The sequence below is a fragment of the Hypanus sabinus genome, chromosome 4 (genome assembly GCF_030144855.1).
Source record: "Hypanus sabinus isolate sHypSab1 chromosome 4, sHypSab1.hap1, whole genome shotgun sequence".
Taxonomy (NCBI): Eukaryota; Metazoa; Chordata; class Chondrichthyes; order Myliobatiformes; family Dasyatidae; genus Hypanus; species Hypanus sabinus.
The window spans coordinates 171,805,186-171,826,806 of record NC_082709.1 but is presented as its reverse complement, the minus strand read 5'-3'; the positions used below and the strand labels follow the sequence as shown (position 1 = coordinate 171,826,806).

At 39.6% G+C, this 21,621-nt stretch overlaps 1 protein-coding gene across 8 annotated transcripts in view; it reads left to right on the top strand.

Moving 5' to 3' along the window:
* Positions 1 to 21,621, top strand: part of erg (ETS transcription factor ERG) — a 275,925-nt gene that overhangs the window by 132,931 nt on the left and 121,373 nt on the right. Inside the window, exon 1 of one of the 8 annotated variants that reach the window (XM_059968805.1) lies at positions 5,020 to 5,037. The exons of the other annotated variants lie outside the window; for them this stretch is intronic. The gene's annotated coding sequence lies outside the window, so the exon portion shown is untranslated. Of the gene's footprint in view, positions 1 to 5,019; positions 5,038 to 21,621 lie in introns of those variants that run through there. 8 annotated transcript variants of the gene reach the window in all.

Here is a 21,621-nt window from a genome sequence, read left to right as displayed (position 1 = left end):
AGTCCTTCATTGATTTTATTGTATTTCTTTGTTCTGCTTTGAAATCCTGCAAGAAAATGAATTTCAGTGCAGTATATGCTGACATACAGTTTATACCATGTGAACCTCTTATCTGGCTCATTCCCAAACCTGTATTATTTTACATTAAGCCACAAAACAGCTAGTAGTTTAAAATCTGTAAGTCCCTCCTGGATATTCATATTTTTTTCAAGTCAGTTTTAATTTATATTATGCTTGTGTAATTCAAATTTTAAAACATTCCAGTAATATTGAAATAGACAACAATAAAAAAAAATCCTCTGCTAAATCAAACAACTTTCATCATCCACTGCCAGAAATCCTTGGAAATCTCTTTCCTTCCCTTGCAGCAGGAACCTTTCGAACTTACTTGGGCCTGCAGTTTTGTTTTGGAAGACTGCACTGTAGACCTTTGGCTGACAGGAGTAATGGCAGTATTCTAGCTGGCTTTAATGGTCTCAATATTTGATAAATATAAAACCTAGATAGAATTTATAACAATCTATCAAGAAGTGATCAACAAATTCTGCATGGTCTTGTGCATAATTTCATTCAGACTGAGTTCATAGTCTGCGTTCACACAAGAAATTTGAATGTTAAATCTGCACACACACCACTAAACATAGGATGAAGCATTTTTACCTCTGCTACTTGATAACTGACTGATTTAATAGACTCAATTTATATTTTAAGCTGATGACCATTGAAAGGCGCACATAGGTTATTGTTTAAGGCCAGATGCAATGGAGGCATTGGCTGACAATTTCAGAACCAATAGGCGCAGTCTCAGTATAAGAGGTGTGATTGAAATGATGAGAAATTCTTTAACTGAGACTGTGGAGAATCTCTGGAATTCACCACTCTGAAGGAGTGTGGAGGCTCAGTCAGTGTGTTTATTTTTAAATTTTATTTGTTTAGAGATACAGTGTGCAGTAGGCCCTTCCAAGCCCCGGATTAACCCTGAACTAATCATGGGACAATTTGCAATGACCAATTAACCTACTGACCAGTGTGTCTTTGGACTGTGGGAGGAAACCGGAGCACATGGAGAAAACTCAAGCATTCCACAGAGAGGATATACAAACTCCTTACAGAGGATGCTGGATTGATCTCCGAACTCTGATTCCCCGAGCTTTAATACATTGTGCTGACCGCTACGCTCCCATGGCACCTCTTTTCTTTGTTTGTTCAATGTATCTAAATATTAGGGGAATCAAGGGTTATGGAAATAGTGCAAAAGAGGTGGTGCCAAGATTGAGGATTACCCATAATATTAATATTATTGAGTAATAATGTGAGTGAAAATGATCAGATAAAGAGGGAAAAAATAAAACAGAAGAAAAAGGAAGGAAATCTGGTTTTTTAATTTAAATGTTTTAAGTCTCTCCTAAACCATTTATTTTGCTGCCAAGGACATTAATTAGCATTCAATAGGCTCTATTCTATCAGTGCTGTACAAGTATTTACACAAAATAGATGGGAGACCTGAAGACAAAAAGTTGTTTTCTTTAAGAGTGAGGTCTCACTAGCTGGACCCAATCCTTAGATATTTACCACATATTTACCACATGAACTTACCACATCATTTCTTCACATATTTTAGTGCGTATCAACAGCCTCAGTTTAACTCTGATAATCTGTTCTAGTCAGGCGTGGCTGTGCCCACATTTTAAATCAGATGGACTGGAGAAGTATATTTAAAAAAAGGTCCAAAGAGTTCCAAGTTTCTCCTGAAAGTAGAAACCAGCTCTGTAGCCCATCGAGTCCATATCAAGTACTCACTTACATTAATGCTACAAGAATTCCAGTCCTATTCTTTCCACATCTCAGTAATTCCCCTTCCCCCCCAGAATCTACCACTCACTAACACACTAGAGTCAATACACACTCAGTAGACACTTTACTAGGTATGCCCTGTGTCTAGTAAAGTGGTCACTGAGTGTATGTTCATGGCCTTCTTTTGCTGCTCTAGTCTGTCCACTTCAAGGTTCAACATGTACATTCAGAGAAGGTTTTCTGGCCACATCACTGTTGTGATGTGTGGTTTTATGAATTAATGTTGTCTTCCTGTCAGCTTGAACCAGTCTGTCCATTTTCCTCTGACCTCTCTCATTAACAAGGCATTTTCACCCACAGAACTGCCACTCACTGGAAGTTATTTTGTTTTTGTTTTGTTTTTTTGCATCGTTCTCTGTAAACTCTAGTGACTGTTGTGTGTGAAAATCCCAGGAGATCAGCAGTTACTCAAATCACCATGTCGAGCACCAACTATCATTCCACGGTCAAAGTCACATAGAACACGCATTTCTTCACCACTCTGATGTTTAGTCTGAACAACAACTGAACCTGTATCTGCATGCTTTATGCATTGAGTTGCTGCCACACAATTGGCTGATTGGATATTTGTGTTAACAAACAGGTGTACCTAATAAAGTGTCCACTGAGTGTACATGACCAAACAACCAATTAGCAAGTCCGTGAGATATGGTGGGAAACTAGTTTACCAGAAACAAACCTTTAGGTCACAGGGAGAACATCAAGACTCCACAGAGATGATATTGGAGGAGAGGATTGAACCCCAGGTTGTTGTAGCTGTGAGGCAGCCACTGTGCTGGCTGTGTCAATGGGCCATCTCTATGGAAGTGAATTTAGTCTCATTGAATGATGAAATTAGCAGTGACTTACTCTTTTCTTCATTTATATGTTCATATATGCTTAATGTTAAATGCAAATTTTCAGGACAGGGAGCAAGAAGAGTGTTTTTTTTTATATAGAGGTTCCACCAGGATTGTAGTTGGAACTGAGATAACACCATGGGTCGTTACGTGGATGGAAGGGATATGGAGGCTTTGGTCATTGTGCACATCGATGGGAGCAGGCAGTTTAAATGGTTCAAAACAGACTCATTGTTTCTATGCCGCACTTTTCTCTGACTCTGACTAGGAGCAACATTAACGTGGTAGGCAACGGAGACATAGGGAGAAATGGGAAGAGCATAGGCACTTGGCTCTAGCTTTCCGCTTAAGTTTAACACCAATAGGCATTGCATCCACAGCTTGGTTCCTGTGTTGTAATTTCTATGTAACTTTTTGTATGTTATGAGTGATTAGCTATGTGTCATTTGCCTGGAAAATGCTTTTTCAGAAGTAACCTTCCATGAGAGAAGACACCAAGTTTTTTTAAAGTCAGCCATTTCACACCAGGTTTAATACTGTTACTTGGGTTACCTCAAGACTAGATTCTGATCAGGAAATACTGATTCAGTATAGTTTATTAATATTTGTGGATATTATCACATTTTCCTATTGCCGGTTATTATTTTCACGTCAATGCTTCTATAGATGGAAAATAAATCACAATGAAAGTGCTTGAGTACATAGCCTGATGTAGACAAAGCAGAAAGTTGTCAGGTTCGTTGCTGGAGAGTGCCAGGGAGGGAGGGGCGCTACAACTGCCCTAAGAGCCTTGAGTTAGAAACAAAGTAATTAACCAAGCTTCCTACTTCTAATCATTCCATGGAGAGTCTCAGCAGAAAGTATGTGAGATGCACAGGGTTAGATTTAGCAGTTTTCTTCTTCGAAAGTTGATTACTTGGCTGGACTCTGTGAAGGGTCCAGGCAGCGTAGTAGCTTAGCAATTAGTGCAATTGTTTTACAGTAACAATGGTCAGCGATTGGTGTTTGATTCCCCACGCGGTCTGTAAGGAGCTTATATGTTCCCGTAAGACCATGTGGGTTTCCTCTGGATGCTCTGGTTTCCTCCCACATTCCAAAGACACATGCAATACAGTAATTAAGGTTAATAAGTTGTGGGCATGCTATGCTGGCACCAAAAGTGCAGCGGCAATTGGGGGCTGCCCTGCTGAGTTGATTTGCACTCCACTCTATGTTTAGATGCACGTGACAAATAAAGCTAATCTTTTTTTGTCTTATTGAGTGACCGAGATTATTGGTGACTCTGGTCATTTCTGCCTTTTCCTTCACAAGGAGTTGGATGATTTAATTGATTAAAATATCATTAGAATATTAATTTCACATTTTATTTAGATTGCCAATGGAACTAGAATTGGGGTTCTAGTGAATGAGGAAGGATGGTGTGGTAGAAGATGAGAGGAAGGGGTATAGCATTGAGGAGCCTGGCAATCTCGCCTTTTATAGGTCTGAAGTTAGCAGTCTCTGTTTAGCCTGTTGTTCCTAGTTATGTTACATTTTCCCTGACATTATTTTCAGAATGGTATGTGCCTTTATTGCTCACAATGAAAGAATGTATGGCAGATTGGAATATAATGAAGCCCACCAGTCAGGCTTGGAATAGTTCTTAAGTTCCTTCCTGTGAAATACAAGTTATTCTTTCTGTGTCCACAGAGGCCTTTTAGGATTAACTGTTAAGAATATGATTTTTTTTTGTTAAGTAAGCTGAGCCAATAACGACCATGTTGGTTTTGGGACATCCTTTTTGCTCATGACGGGAAGATGCTGAGGTCTTGACCCAGTGCTTTAGCACAATGTGTGTGGTTTTGTAACTGTAAAAGCAGCAGGGACCTACGACTCCTCATTGGTCTGATTTACATAATAGCTATGAATCTATGTTAGTTGGCATATTCCAGACTGCAGGAGTACGTGTTAAGGGTTGCAGTGAAACTTAACGTAGCCAGCACAAACTGTTGTAGCAGGACTATAATCTGACAAAGCCCACTGACACCAGGCATTGAGAGTTAAGCACATTGTAACAGGCTCTCCAAGATTTGAAGTTTGTATTATTCTAAGAGGCGACAAGAACGGCAATGTGCTCTGTACATAGATGTGTGCCAAAGCAACACATGAATGTAATGAAACAGTGTAAATATAATGTAAACTAGGCACTATTTTTGTATCACACAAATGCGCACGTTTATTTTTTTTTTCATTTATTCACTTATGGGATGTGGACATCGCTCGCTAAGCCAACATTTATTGCCCATCCCTTGTTGCCCTTGAGAAGGTGGTGATGAATCACTTGAACCACTGCAGTCCCTGAGGTGTAAGTAATGTATATAATGAATAATGTTTATTTTTGATTTAAAAAAAACTGCAGTTTCCAAGATGATTCATGTCCAATTAATTCAGTACTAATAATTATGTTTAGAGTTCAGAATCATTTTACCTGCAGCAGAAAGTAAAGAATCTGTTTTCAGGTTAGACAGGCTGTGGTGAATCGATTAGCATTTTCAATAAGAAAGAAAAGCGGAGTAAGTTTAGTTATGATCTGTCTGAAAACTGAACCCTCAGGGTTTGCAGAGAAAGAATTCCTATCAATTTCAATTCTCTTTCTCCTCCTCACTACTCTACTTAGGCTTATTTTGAGTAGTTGAGAAAGAGAAGACATTCTTCAAATCATGCTATTGTCATAGAGTCTGTACAACAGATCAGGAGAAATACACAAAACTTATTACCAAACACTTGCAGCGAAATAGTCATTTGTTTCAGTTCTTCCCATTCATAGTGGATCAAGCATCAGATTGTGGTTGGAAATATCTGGTTAAACTAATAATTCTGTTATTGCTCATTTATATGTCTATTAATTCTTACTAGAGTGGGTGTTATCATGTAGTTTTATTTGTATGTTTTTTAAATGACATGGGATTAATTGCTGCTGCTTGAGAAATAGATTGGGAAACTTCTTGAACTGCAATGTTTCCATTGTGATTTTTAAACTGGAGTTGCAGGGAGATGGGAACCAGAGTGCCTGATATTGAAGTGGTTGTGAAGAAAGATGATGCATACTACATCAGGAATCAAAAGGTTGATCATGGTGGGCCTAATGTTCAATGCAAGTATTGTAGGAAAGGTGAATGAGCTTAGAGCATGGATCAGCATGTGGAATTATGACATTGTAACCATTTGCGAGACTTGATTGCAGGAGGGGCAGGACTGGCAGCTCAGTGTTCCAGGGCTCCATTGTTTTAGATGTGATAGAGTGGGAGAGTTGGCATTACCAGACATCACAGCAGTACTCAGTCAGGACAGAATGAAGAGCTCGCCTAGTGAGGTTTTACGGGTAGAGCTGAGGAATAAGAAAGGTATGGCCACTTCAGTGGGATTATATTATAGACCACCCAACAGTCCTCGGGACTTAGAGGAGAAAATTTGTAGAGAGACCACAGACTGTTGCAGTCTGTTAAGGTTGTGATAGTAGGTGATTTTAACTTTCCACATATTGACTGGAACCCCCCCCCCCCCCATACTATAAAAAAGCTGGGTGGAAAAGAGTATGTCAGATATGTTCAGAAATTTCCTTTAATCAGTATGTAGAAGTCCTATCTAGAGCGAGGGTGATACTGAATCTCCCATTAGGAAACAAGAGAGGGCAGGTGACGGAAGTTTCTGCAGGGTTACGCTTTGCACCCAGTGATCATAATGCCATTAGTTTTAAGATAATCACTGATCCTCTGGTTAAGATTCTAAATGGGAGAAAGGCCAGTTTTGAAAGTATCAAAAATGATATGGCGTGTGCATTAGGATAGGCTGCTGTCTGGCAGATGTGTACTTGGACAGCGGGAGGCCTTCAGAAATGGAAACTTTGAGAGTTTAGCATTTGTATGTCTCTGCCAGAATAAAAGGCAAGGACACCAGATTTAGGCAACCTCATTTTTTTGAGAGATATTGAGACCCTGGTTAAGAAAAAGGAGGTGCATAGCAGGTAGGAACAAATGAGGTGCTGAAGAAGCATAAGAAATGCAAGAGAACACTTAAGAATGAAATCAAGAGGGCTGAAAGAAAGCATGAGGTTGCTCGAGCAGATAAGGTGTTGGAGAATCCATGAATATGTTGTTTAAAAAAAAATCACTCCCTACATGTACATAGCTATTTCCTTTTGCTTGTTTTTTCTTTCCACTCTTTTCTATAAGTGTATACTTCAGATAAATACTATGTGGAGATTTGTGACATATATGATTATATGATATATATGTACAATGTTTGAAATACATCTTATGGAAATGTTTAATGATGAACTTCAATAAAAAAAAATAAATTACAAAAAAAATGTTGGAGAATCCCAAGGGTTTAATAGATAGATTGAGTGCATAAGGATAACAAGGAACAAAACTGGTCCTCTGAAAAATCAGAGTACTCATCTATGCATGGAGATAAAAGAGATGGAGATGATCTTAAATGGAATTTTAGCATCTGTATTTACTCATGAGATGGATCCAGAGCCCATAGAAGTGGGGGAAAAAAGTAGTGTCATGGAACCAATACATATTACAGCAGGGAAGGTGTTTTCTGTCTTTAGGCAAATTAGGGTGGATAAATCCCTAGGGCCTAGCAAGATGTTCCTCAAACCTTGTGGGAGGCTAGTGCAGAAATAGCAGGAGCCCAAGCAGAAATATTTACAACATACTTAGGTTGAAGTGCCTGAGGATAGGAGGATAGCTAATGTTGTTGAAAGTTTTTATGAATAAGCCAAGAAATCAGAGGCTGGTGAGCCTGACATCAGTTGTGGGAATGTTATTGGAAGGTATTCTAAGGAAATGGATATATAAGAATTTAGATAGACATGGACTCATTAGGGATAGTCAACACGGCTTTGTGTGCGGCAGGTCACGTCTAACCAATTGAATAAAGTTTGTTGAGGAAGTTACCAGGAAAGTTCATGAAGTCAAGGTGGTGGATGTGTTTTACATGAACTTTAGCAAGGTCCTTGTCAAGATCCTGCATGGGAGTTTGGTCAGAAATGTTCAGTCACTTGCATTCAAGATGAGGTAGTAAATTGTATTAGATATTGACTTTGAGGAAGAAGCCAGAGAACGTAGTAGATAGTTGCCTCTCCAAGTGGAGGCCTGTAACTAATGGAATACCACAGGGACCAGTGCTGGGTTTGTTGTTTTTTGTCATCTGTATCAACAATTGGATGATCATGTGGAAAAATGGATCAGAAAATTTGCAGGTAACACCAAGATTGGGGGTGTTTTGGACAGCAAGGAAGATTATCAAAGCTTGCAGTGGGATCTGCACCAGATGAAAAAATGAACTGAAAAATGGCAGATGGAATATAATCCAGACAAGTGTGAGGTGTTGCACTTTGGGAGGACCAACCAGGTTAAATCTTACATGGTGAATGGTAGGGCACTGAGGAGTGTGGTAGAACAGAGGTACCTGGGAATACAGGTCCACAATTCCTTGAAAGTGGTTTCACAGGTAGATAAGGTTGTGAAGAAAGCTTTTGGCACATTAGCTTTCAAAAATCAAGGTACTGAGTACAGGAGATGTGATCTTATTTTGAAATGGTGTAAGACGTTGTTGAGGCCTAATTTGGAGTGTTGCGATCAAAACTGGACACCTGCCTTCAGAAAAGATGTAAACATGATTGAAAGAGTGCAGAGAAAATTTACAAGGATGTTGCAGGGACTTGAGGACCTGAGTTGTAGGGCAAGATTGAATAAGGTTAGTTCTTTATTTCCTAGATAATAGAAGGATGGGGGAGATTTGCTCAAGGTATTCCGAATTATAAGGGGTACAGATAGGATAAATGCAAGCAGGCTTTTTCCACTGAGGTTGGGTGAGACTAGAACTAGAGGTCATTGGTAAAGGATGAAAGGTGAAATGTTTGAGGGGAACATGTGGGGGAACTTCTTCCCTCAGAGGTTGGTAAGGTTGGAGCAAGCTTCCAGCACAAATGGTGGGTGTGGGGTTGATTTCAACATTTAAGATAGGTACACGGATGGGAGGGCTATGGAGGCCTATGTTTTGGGTGCAGGTTGAAAGGACTAGACAAATTAAACCTTTAGGCCTGACTAGATGGGCCAAAGGGCCTGTTTTTGTGTGGTAAATAGACAATAGACAATAGGTGCAGAAGTAGACCATTCGGCCCCTCAAGTCTGCACCGCCATTCTGAGATCATGGCTGATCATTCACTATCAATACCCAGTCCCTGCCTTGTCCCCATATCCCTTGATTCCCCTATCCATCAGATATCTATCTAGCTCCTTCTTGAAAGCATCCAGAGAATTGGCCTCCACCGTCTTCCGAGGTAGTGCATTCCATACCTGCACAACTCTCTGGGAGAAGAAGCTCTTCCTCAACTCTGTTTTAAATAACTGACCTCTTATTCTCAATCCATGCCCTCTGGTACTGGACTCTCCCAACATCTGGAACATATTTCCTGCCTCAATCCTATCAAATCCTTTAATTATCTTAAACGTTTCAATCAGATCCCCTCTCAATCTCCTCAATTCCAGCGTGTACAAGCCCAATCTCTCCAATCTCTCTGCGTAAGACAGCCCTGCCATCCCAGGAATCAACCTAGTGAATCTATGCTGCACTTCCTCAACTGCCAGAATGTCCTTCCTTAAACCTGGAGACCAAAACTGTACACAATATTCCAGGTGTGGTCTCACCAGGGCCCTGTACAAATGCAAAAGTACATCCTTGCTCTTGTATTCAATTCCCCTTGTAACAAAGGCCAACATTCCATTTGCCCTCTTCACTGCCTGTTGCACTTGCTCATTCACCTTCATTGACTGGTGAACTAGGACTCCTAGGTCTCTGCATTTCTCCCTTACCTAACTCTACACCGTTCAGACAATACTCTGCCCTCTTGTTCCTGCTTCCAAAGTGGATAACTTCACATTTATTCACATTGAATGACATCTGCCAAGTATCTGCCCACTCACCCAGCCTATCCAAGTCTCCCTGTATTCTCCTAACGTCCTCTTCGCATGTCACACTGCCACCCAGTTTAGTATCGTCAGCAAACTTGCTGATATAGTTTTCAATGCCCTCATCTAAATCATTGACATAAATCGTAAAGAGCTGTGGTCCCAATACAGAGCCCTGTGGTACCCCACTAGTCACCTCCAGCCAGTCCGAGAAACACCCATTCACTGCTACCCTTTGCTTTCTATCTGCCAACCAGTTTTCTATCCATGTTGAAACCCTGCCCCCAATGCCATGAGCTCTGATTTTACTCAGTAGTGTTATACTACTCTATGGATGTCCATTGAAATGGTGTTATGCTCTAAATAATTTCACACCTTCTACACTGGTGGTAGGACATTGTAAATATCTTGACTGTCATTATTACTAACTTCGAAGAATATAGACATCAGAGTTATCTGCTTGAAGCTCATAAAATGAAAAGGAAGACTTTGTATTCCAGTTACCTGTTTCTTTCTAATTAAGTAGGTTAAGAAGGGGCATTATAAAGTCATTTAAAGAAGGAGCTCTTTTCTAGAAATTAGAGGACTTTTGAACAGGTTGACATATGTTGCTAACTTTCTGACTTCCAGAAGGACAATGGCATTCTGTAGATTAAAACAGGTAAGAGGTGGGAAATCAGAAGGAGAAAAGAAGGCATGGGTGCTGTATTGCATTGAACTGCTGCTGCTAAGTTAACAAATTTCACATCATGTGCCGGTGATAATAAACCTGATTCTGAAATGCTTTAGAGGATTCAGGTTAGAGTGCACTCCAACTTATTTTAGAGGAATTTCATCAATGAAAATCAAAGAAGCTGGAAAACTCAAATAAAAGCAAAAAAAAACCCAAATGCTGGAAGAACTCATATCAGGCAATATCTCTGGAAAGAGAAACAGTCAGCATTTCTCTTTTCATAGATTCTGCCAGACCAGCTGAGTTCTTTGCAGCATTTTCTGATTTTTGCTCAGAAATTTTCAACCTTTATTTAACCCAATTTGTTAAGTTTTAATTTGGTGTTCACTTCCACCAGGAGGTATTGTATTTTGGATGGGACAAGTCATAGCTCTATTGTAACATAAATCAGCAGAATTGTGTGAGCTGGGCAAGAAACACGGGAAGATCTTCTTGTGTACGTTAAGCAGGAAAAAGGTCCTTGCTTTTTCCTGGTATCTTTAATATCTTTTTAAGTGTTTATTTAACTTGTTTATAAATACTGTGCTTCTATATATTGCACATGTTTTTAATGAACAGAAAACAAAGGTGGGGAAAACATTGTCTAACCTGAATGAATGTGGTACTGGTCATCTCCATTATCGATTAGAGTCAGGTGAAATAATTTCTCCATGTTTCGTCAATCAAAACCTAAAATACTAATATATTAAATATTTTATTTTAGTATAGTGGGTATGTTCAAAGATTTTCCATAATTTACACCCTAAATAAAATCCTGGTGTTTTTCTAATAAGACACATTTTAATTACACTCCCCGTTCCACATGGAAATGTCTGTCCACGGCCTCTTCTACTATGAAGCTGAGGCAAAATATTGATTAAAGGAACATCAGCTGGTATTCCGTCTTGGAAGCCGCCAACCTAATGGCCCAACATCAATTTCTCCAACTTCTGGTAGTTACACCCCTCTGATACCCCCTCCATCCCAATTTTGTTTTCCCTTATCCCTCTGGGCACTTTATTCCTTCTTTTTCCCCTCCCTCCATTCTCACAACCTAACCATCACCCATACCTCCCTCCTTCTGATTTCCCACCTCTTTCCCTTTATTCACTCTATCCTCACCAGTCTTATTCAACCTTCTTCAGCCTTTTGCCTCTCTGACCTATCACCTCCCAGATTCTCACATCATCCCTATTTCTCCCCACCTTCCAACCTACCCCCTCAGGTGGTTTCCCCTATACCTGCCAGCTCATACTCCTCCTCCTGCCCTCTATTCCCTTTCTTTTGAGTCCTGTTAAATGGCCTTGTCCTAAAATGTCAACAATTTGTATCGCCCATCTAATCAGACATTGATTTTACACTAAAGAAAACAGAGAACCAACCAAATCTTGTGTCTGGAAAAAATGTAACAGGGGAATTTAATTTGTTGAACATCTAAGTCATGATAACATGCTTTTTCATTGCGGTCTCTGTTTGTTATTAAGGATCAGGTCTACGATGCAATACCCATAAAAAGAGGATGGTCAAACCTAATTTGTTCTATTGGAATTCAATAGTTTTGGTGGTTTGGAAACTAATTTTTTGCAATCAAAATGACAGAACCCATTTAGTGCGATGGGGAAGCCTGAATGATGTATGAGTCTTTGAAATGTTATGCTCAAATTCAAGTCATGCTTGGACTGAACCTATGCCTGTCAACTGAACCGACGGCTTTGAAGTAAAGGAATCATTGAGTAATGTGCGGTTATTTTTTTCTACAACCCTTAAAGGCTTTTTACTGTTGATGTCAAACTTATTGTGGTTTCTGATGACAAGGGCAGAATTCAAGATACTGTCAGATTACTTTATCAAGCCTTTGCTTTATCAGCCTAGGCAGCTTGCAGCACTGGAATGCAGAGGGACATGCGCAGCTTCCAAACGATGAACATCATTTCTACCGAAAAAGTAACTTGAGAATAGAAGATTTCAGAATACTGTCCTTAAAAGGGCTGTGCATCACTGTGGCTCCTCCTTCATAGCAAGGCAAAGTGACAGTATCATTCCAACACATTATGAAACCCAGCTGAAGAATTGCATCAGGTGGTTATGGATTTCTTGGACACAGAATATAGCACAGTACAGGCCCAAGGGGTATATATGTACCTTGACATATCTCCCCAATACTTCTCTCACTTTTCTATGTTGAATTTTGTACTCTGGTTCTTTAATCCAATTGAACTCCTTTGAATGACAACAAAATGGCAGGTTAAGGTATACCCACCTTTGACCCCACTCCTGCACTGGAAACTATTTACTCTTTATATCTACAGTTAGCTATGTTGAGTCTTTGCTGGGTGCAATATAAAATAAAGCCTGCTGCTTTTCCCCGTGGCTGTATCTGATTAACGGGGCATGCTTAGAGACATGTGTAGATTTTAAATGGAAATACACACCTTTGGGTAACAAAACATCCTAATTTTCTGAGTTTCGGTTTCACAAGATCTTTTACAAATGACGGGTCATCCTTGGCTTTTTACCATTGCATCATCTGGGATTATTCTGCATCTCCTTCGTTCCTGGTGTTATTGATTTTGGATTCATTGACACCAGATGATACTTTGAGTACTTAGAAGTTTGACATATTTCTTGTGGCACTTTGTGAAACCATTTTATACCGTGATTAGAATCATTTTGTGCTGGTTACTTCAAATGGTTGTGCATTATATGGAACTGCTTGCCTGCTTTTGTGGTTATTTGCATTTCACAACATGCCTATCTCCAGGCTGTAATGTTACAGGTGTAAATTTCACTTATTTCCCTATATTTGTTTTTATGGTATTTTTCTTTGCATTCTGATACTCCTGTTGAAATTGGTCAATTATACTGGTAGATTGTCTCTGGAAGGTGTGCACACAAATGTGGTTCAAAATTAAACTTAGCGGCCCACATTCCTGTCTTTACAGCAATATGTCTTGCATCCTAAATCTCTGCAGAACACCATACAGTGTAACAGTGTGGTAAGCTTTGGAATTGTCCTCTTCACAGGGATAGAAGGTGCAGAATTCTTACAACAAAGAGCTTACGAACACCATCAATAATTACACGCAAATTATCAGCCAAGTGTGGATTTGTAAAATCAATGCTAACAAGTCATGGTCCTTTAAGTATCATTTGTATCATTTCTTATAGATTTTTCATTGTGATTGGTTGACATACTGGACATTTATGGTTCTGTATCCAATTAAACAGCTCTTGGCCATTTGGATTCAGAAATGGCTTCCCCATAGAAGGCAGAGGGTAGTGGTTGATACGACTTATTCTAGCTGGAGGGCTGTGATTAGTAGTGTTCTGCAGGGATCTCTACTGGGGTATCTGCTGTTTGATGTATATAAATGACCTGGATGAAAATGGAGATTGGTAGGTTAGTAAGTTTGCAGATGATATGAAGATTGGTGATATTGTTGATAGCATAGAAAACTGGCAAAGAATATAGTGGGATATAGATCATTTGCAGTTATGGATGGAGAAATGGCAGATGGTGTTTAACTTGGCCAAGTGTGAACTGCTGCACCTTGTAAAGAGATAGTACTCTATGTTAAGGACAGGACTCGTAACATTGGTGACGAGCAATGGGACCTTGGGGTCCAAGTTCCTAGCTACCTGAAAGTATCTACACAGGTTGAGAGGGTGGTTAAGAAGGTATAGACAAGACATTGAGTTCAAAAGTCAGGAAGTTATGTTGCAGCTTTATAAACCTCTAGTTAGGCTGCATCTGGAGTACTGCAAACATTTCAGGTCCCCCCTCCATTGTAGGAAGAGTGTTGAAACTTTGGAGAGGGCACAGAAGAGGTTTATCAGGATGTTGCCTGGATTAGAGGGCATCTGCGATCATGAGAGGTTGAACAAACTTGGGTTGTTTTCTCGGGAGTGGCAAAGGCTGAGAAGAGAGCTAACAGAGGTTTATAAGATTATGAGAGGCATAAACAGACAGTCTTCCTCCCAGGGTGCTTATGTCTAATACTAGAGGGCATTTAAGGTGAGAGGGGGTAATTTCAAAGGAGATGTGAAGAGTAGGTTTTTTTATACAGGGAGTTGTGGGTGCCTGGCATGCGCTGCCTGGATTGGTGGTGGAGGCAGATACATTAGAGACTTCTAAGAGATGTTTAGGTAGGCACATGAATGTAAAAAAAAATATGAAAGATATGGGCATTGTGTAGGCAGAGGTGATTAGGTTGGCCATTTGATTACTAATTTAATTGGATAGAACCAACATTGTGGGCTGAAGGGTCTGTTCTTGTGCTGCACTGTTCCATGTTCTATGTTCTTCCTGAGAACCAAGCATGTTTAGTCGTCATGACTCCCAATGGCCATCTTGAGCAAAGTGTGTTCTATTAGGGACTGCAGAGTGAACACTGCAGTCTTCACTCTTTACTTAGCACTCTGTAGTGCTAAATTTCATTACGCATGTTTGCAAGTCCTTGTAGCTGCATTTCAGTTTCACAAAAGAGAAAAGAGTACTGGGATTTTGTGACTGAATCATATCTTGTTTAAATTTTGATTTTGCTGAATATCTTCATTTTGCGTATTGCATTCAAGCTCAAATAATAATGTACTTTTCTGTGCCTTTTTCTTCTTGACTAGTATGGTTTGGAAGCAGCAGATCTCTGGAATGTGAAGAGATGATCCTGTATGAAAACTTAGAACAGCATCAGGGTCACCTGAGAGTACTTTCAATGTTATGTTAATTCCTGTAGATTCGAATGTCATTTGTGACGAAGTTGTTCCCTGAGTTATCAAAGGTTTAATTGCATCTTAAGGAAGTATCTTGGTATTCTCTCACTGTGTTGGTACCCTCTTCTTAGAGAGCTCCTTGGGGTCAGGGTAAACTTCCTGCAGTGTTAGACTCGGACAATAATAAAGATTTCTTCATTCATCAAACTGACTGATAGACCCATATTCACCAGTACCTTGATTTATCTTGACTAATGGTCTTACAAGTTATAACAACTAACTAGACTGAGTTTTCTGACATTACTAATGAATATCTCGATCATCAAAGTCAGAATCAGGTTTATTATCACTGACATACAGTACCGTGTAAAAGTCTTAGGTGTGTGTATATATATATATAGATAGCTAGGGTGCCTAAGACTTTTGCACAGTACTGTAGTCATTTTATGCATTGAACTGTACTGCTGCCATAAAATAAAACAACAAATTTTAATGACATATGTCAGTGATGAATAACCTGATTCTGATATGGGTTTCTATTGTGGACTGAGAATGGGAAGAGGCCATGGAGAGGGTAATCATGGTTGGGAAAAGGGGAAGGGAGAGGCGGGAGCAGGAAATACCAGAGAGACATTCTGTAACGATCAATAAACCAATAGCTTGGAATCAAATGACCTTGCCTGGTGTCTCAGTGCTGGGTGTGTCTGCACCTGGGTCACAACCTGGGTCACCTCCCCGCCCTTGGCACTCCTGCTCTGCCACCTGTTCCACACCACTCCCACAATGCTCCACCCTCGCCATTCACAACATCCTTTGTTCGCGGCAGATTTACAAACTCACAGTCCACGCCACATTGACAAATATGGTACTATGCAAAAGTCTTAGCCATCATAGCTATACATATATGCCTCAGACTTTTGTACAGCAAATTTCATGATATAATGTATTGTTTTGAAGCAGCAGTTCCATGCAGGGATAAGAAATTATTATAAGTTTTGATTTAAAAAATGCTTCCTGAAACACTGAGAGTGTCTCTTCGTTGTCAGTGTTGTTGACCTCTGCATTGGTTTCCACACTCAGGGAGCCAAGCTACAAAGGAGAAAGAGTAGGAAAATGCTGTTGAGGCCAAGAATGTATTTGCTAAACAATAAGCGTTCACAAAATTGTTGAATTTTCCACATGACACACTGTTTTTTCCATAGATGTTACTCAACCTGCTCAGTCTTTCCAGCATTTTCAGATTTCCAGGTTCTACAGTTTCAGTAAATTTTTATGTTCAGCTCTCAAGGTCAGAAAATGCAAATTTTGTAGCAAGTTATCTCAAACATGTGAAAGACTGATCAGATGTGTCTTTTGCTTCTTGCTTTTGTCAGATTGAAACTAATTGTCTCATATAATGCAAACTGTAGTGGAGTTCAGACATACCGCTATGTAATCAACCATTTGGTATTGGTAATGTTTCATAACTATCATATGATCTCTTCACATCTATAATTTATCAGGAATACTCTATTTCTTATGTTATTTTTGATTCCAAGTCATGTCATTGCCCCTTCTGACCAGAAATAACCAATTTTCCATTCAGGACAAGACTGAAGATGGTTCAGGATGTATCTTTAATGACATGAGGTTAAATGTGGCTGTCAATATCTTAGCAGAATGTGAATGCAGTGTATCTCAACCAAATACTATGGTTATTTAAAATATTATTTTCAATTGTGATTGACGTGCACAGAGTTGGGTTTTAATTAGGTGAGGATTAGCTGGGGATGGCACAGTAAAAGAGCAGTTAATTATTGAGGTACAGCGAGGAATAGGCCCTTCTGACCCTTCGAGCTGCGCTACCTAGAAATCCCCCGATTTAGCCCTAATCTAATCACGGGACACTTCCCAAGGCCCAATTAACCTACCAACCGTGTGAGGGAAACCAGAGCACCCAGATGAAACACACGCAGTCATGGGGAGAACAGGCAAACTCCTTACAGGCAGCGGTGGGAATTGAACCCCGGTCACTTGTATTGGGAAGCGCTGTGCTGTTCACTATGCTACTGTGCCACTGTTAAACACAATGCTTAGCATCACTAGCTGTAATATTGGGGTTCAATTCCTGTCGCTGTTTGTAAGGAGTTTGTAAATTCCCCTGAGACTGAAGGTTTCCTCCAAGTGCTCTGGTTTCCTCCCACATTTCAAATACGTACAGTTAAGGTTCTGAATTGTGGGCATGGTACATTGGTGCCACAAGCATGATGACGCTTTGTGAGTTGTCCAGCACAATTCACGTTGTTTTGATTTGACTCGAGAGACATTTCACTGTATGTTTTGACATACATGTAATAAATAAAGCTAATCTCTTTCATCTTTAGGTAGAAATTTCTTCTCTTTGGAAATTGAAGAGTTACAGTAGCTGGCAGGCTGATCCAGTCACAGACACAACTGCAAGTCCAACATCTGGATCAAAATTAAAGCAGATGTTCATTTTGGTGTTGCACTCAAACTCATGATATTTTCAAGCTAATGGGAACTGCATTCCACGTTCCCTGTTGCTAACATAAACTTCATCAGTTTAGGTCTGATAATGGCTCTCAACCAAAAACACTGACTCTTTATTCCTCTCCTAGATGCTGCCTGACCTTCTGAGTTCCTCCAGCATTTTGTGTGTTTTGCTCTGGATTTCCAACATCTGCAGAATCTCTTGAGTTTAGTCATTTAAAATATGCAAACTTGCTGCTGAGCAGATTGTAAAGTATTGTCTACTTTCTTCTTTGCCACAATACACTGGGCATGCTAAGGACCATGTAGTTTTACAGAGGAAATACAAACAGAATCCTTAAAAAGAAAATACTAAGTAAGTTCCTACAAATAAAATAGTCTGACTGAGGTTCCTGCATGTTAATGTAAAAGTAGTTTTTCAGTCCCAGCTAACAGGGACAAAGTGCTCCTGCTGCTTTTCCAGCGCATACTATTGATTCAGGGCACTATCGTTGACCGAGGTTCACTTTAGCTAGCTTGAGGATTGTAAATCATGATATGTGTGAACTCCCTTCCCTGATGCAACAGTGGTCTTGGAACGCACATGCCATTTCCTTCATAAATCAAAGTATTCAATACAGGAGTCATGTTGCATAAGATGCTGGTAAAGCCCAATTTGGAATACAGAGTGCAGTTTGGTTCACCTACATAGAGGAAAATATAAATAAGATTGAAAGAGTACAGAGAAAATTTACACAGAAATTTCCAGGACTTGAGGACCTGAGTTATAGAAGGTTGAATAGTTTAGGACTTTATTTCCTGGACTGTAAGAGAATGTAGAGGTAAACAAAATTATGTGGGGCATAGACAGGGTACACGCAAGCAGGCTTTTTCCACTGAGATTGGGATCTAAAACTAAAGGCCATAGATTAGGAGTGAAAGGAGAAATATTTAAGGGGAACTTCCTCAGTCAGTGGTAGATCGTAGGACGAAGTGCCAGCGGATACGGGGGATGCAGGTTTGATTTCAACATTTAAGAGAAATTTGGATAGCTACATGATTGGCAGGTGCAGGTCAATTGGTCTAGGCTGTTCAATAGTTTGGCATGGACTAGAAGGGCCAAAGGGCCTGTTTTTGTGCTGTAGTTGTTTATGATTCTGATTCTATGTCTATGACTCCATGTGCTCCCTCTGACACAGGCCACTCCTAGGAAAGTCAGGACCTGGAATAGTTTGTGGTCTCTCCGTTGCCAATTCAGACACAATAGAATGCTTTAGGAATCCTCAAATCAATTTCAGAATCAGAATCAGAATCAGGTTTAATATCACCGGTATATGTTATGAATTTGTTGTATTTGCGGCCGCAGTACAATATAATACATAATAGAAAAAGAGTAAATTACGGTAAATATATATAATAGTTAAAATAAATAAGTAATGGAAAAATAAAATGTAATAAAATGTAGTGAGGTAGTGTTCATGTATTCAGTGTCCATTCAGAGATCAGATGGTAGAGGGGAAGAAGCTGTTTGTGAATCGTTGAATGTGTGCTTTTAGGCTCCTGTACCTCCTTCCTGATGGTAGCAATGAGAACAGGACATGTTCTGGGTGATGGGGTCCTTAGTGATGGAAGCTGCCTTTTTGAGGCATCACTCCTGGATGCTACTCGTGCCCATAATGGAGCTCACTGCTCTCTGCAGCTTATTTTAATCTTGTGCATTAGCTCCCCGATACCAGACAGTAATACAGCCTGTTAGAATGCTCTCCACGGGTACATGCCTAGAAATTCGCAGTTCCCTTTGGTGACATAGCACATCTCCTCAAACTCCTAATAAAATATAGTTGCTGTTGTGCCTTCTTTGTAGTGTAGCTGTATTGATATGTTGGGCCCAGAATAGATTTTCACAGAGCTTGAAATTACGCACCCTTTCCACTTCTGATCCCTCTATGAGGACAGGTGTGTCTTCCCTTATCTTACTCTTTCTGAAGTCCACAGTCAGCTGTTTGGTCTTACTGACGTCGAGTGCAAGGTTGTTGCTGTGACACTACTCAACCACCTGAGATATCTTGCCCCTGTACGCCCTCTTGTCACCATCTGAAGTTCTGCCAAAAATAGTTGTCATCAGCAAATTTATAGATGGTGTTTGAGCTGTGCCTACTACACATACAGTCATGGGTGTAGAGAGAGTAGAACAGTGGGCTAGGCACACACTTCCTGCACAACTAACTTTTATACCAGGACATCAGCCAGTTGTAGACGTGAACCATTCTGAAGCAGTTATTGAAATCTAGGGAAAACTGCTGTCTAGTGGTGATTTGTGGAATGTGGGAAGGGAGATTGTTACAGGAGCAGAACAACACATTCTTTGCAAAATCTTTCATTCTCCACTCAAATTCTTTCTTAAGCTGCAAATATCTTTATTCTCTAGACACTGAATAGAGGTAACAAGCTCACCACCTGAAAGGAGTCATTGTTTCTCAACAGCTTGCATTACTAGAGATGTTTTATGACATATGTCAGAAGTAACAATGTGAATTACCTGCAAACCTTATTTCAAAGAGGAAATGCGATTATGAGCTAACATGCTTTACATATTAAATAAAAAGGGGTCAGCATAAAAACACTGTAATACACTGACATATCCCAAGGGTTGTTGCATGTGATAAATACTTCACTGGTTAAAAAACAAGCTGGGATTCCTTTCATAAAGGCTTGATTTATAACTTACACCGAGACAAATTTGAGTCCTCCATAATCTACTCTTCAATTATCTTCTTTCAGAAAACCATATGCTTGGTCAAATATTCTTTTTACACAAACCTCCTTCTGCATAAATCAGTCACAACACCCCAATACAGAGATCAAAAGGCAGGGATCCCAGCTTAAATCTCAGGACCTATTAATCATTGGGTTAGTGTTTCTTTCTAGTTCCTGATGATAAGGCATCACTCCATGTTGAAATGTGTTTTGGTCAGATGCAAATGAATTTAACAGGAACTTTTTCTGAAAGACATATTTATATAAAAGAACAAATATACTTATTATACTTCAACCATTAGGCTCCTGAACCAGTGTGGATAACTTTGCTAACATCAACACTAAAATGATTTACTTTCAAGAACTTTACAACTCATGTCTTCAGTATTATATATTTATCTATATATCTATTTATTTGTATTTATTTATTTATTCATTTATTTATTTTTGCATTTGCAAAGTTTGTCTGATTGTTTGTTGGTCTGGTTTTGTGTAGTTTTTCATTGATTCTATTGTATTTGTTCGTTCTACTTTGAATGCCTCCAAGAAAATGTATCTCAGAATGGGATATGGTGATTTTGATAATAAATTTTCTTTGAACTTTAAATGTAATGAGATCACCGATCTCTGCAACAGTAATATAAAAATGACTACACATGATAAGTATATCATTGGAATTAATGTGCAAGATGCCACTCAGAATGTAACTTTTTTCTGCCTTTTAGGACGACTGATCATTCAACTGGAAGTTCTGCGGTAAACATGTTTAGAATGTGCGTGACATGATTTCAACTTATATATTTCTCTTCAGAGATTTGTTTATTTTCACTACTTTCCCCACCCCGTACACCGTTGCTGGTCAGAAGGGACAGGAAATATTCTCCGTGGCCTCTACAGTCAGCTGCTTGGACGTGAATAAAAGTGCCAAGGACAGGTGGCCTTTTGACTTTACTCTCTTTCCTGTGTGCATCTCTCAGCAGTACCTCTGTACCTAACAAGAATGCAAATTTAACAGAGATAGGAGCCTAGAGTGATCCCAGATCCTCTCCAATGAATAAAGAAAGATTGACAATGTTTTGTTTTCTTTCTGTTAAACTAATCATTGGTCAAAACTTTTGATGAAGGAATGTATTCTAGAAGTATTTTGACAAAACTGTTGTAGAGTTTGAGAAATTACATTAGCATGATTGAGGGCCACACTTGTCAAGTTATTGAACTTCAGCTGTGTTGATACCAGAGCGGAGAGTATGATTCACGTAGATATGGACGCAGTGTAATCAAGCAATGGGCAGTCCTGAGGGACCTCAACAGGCGCTTG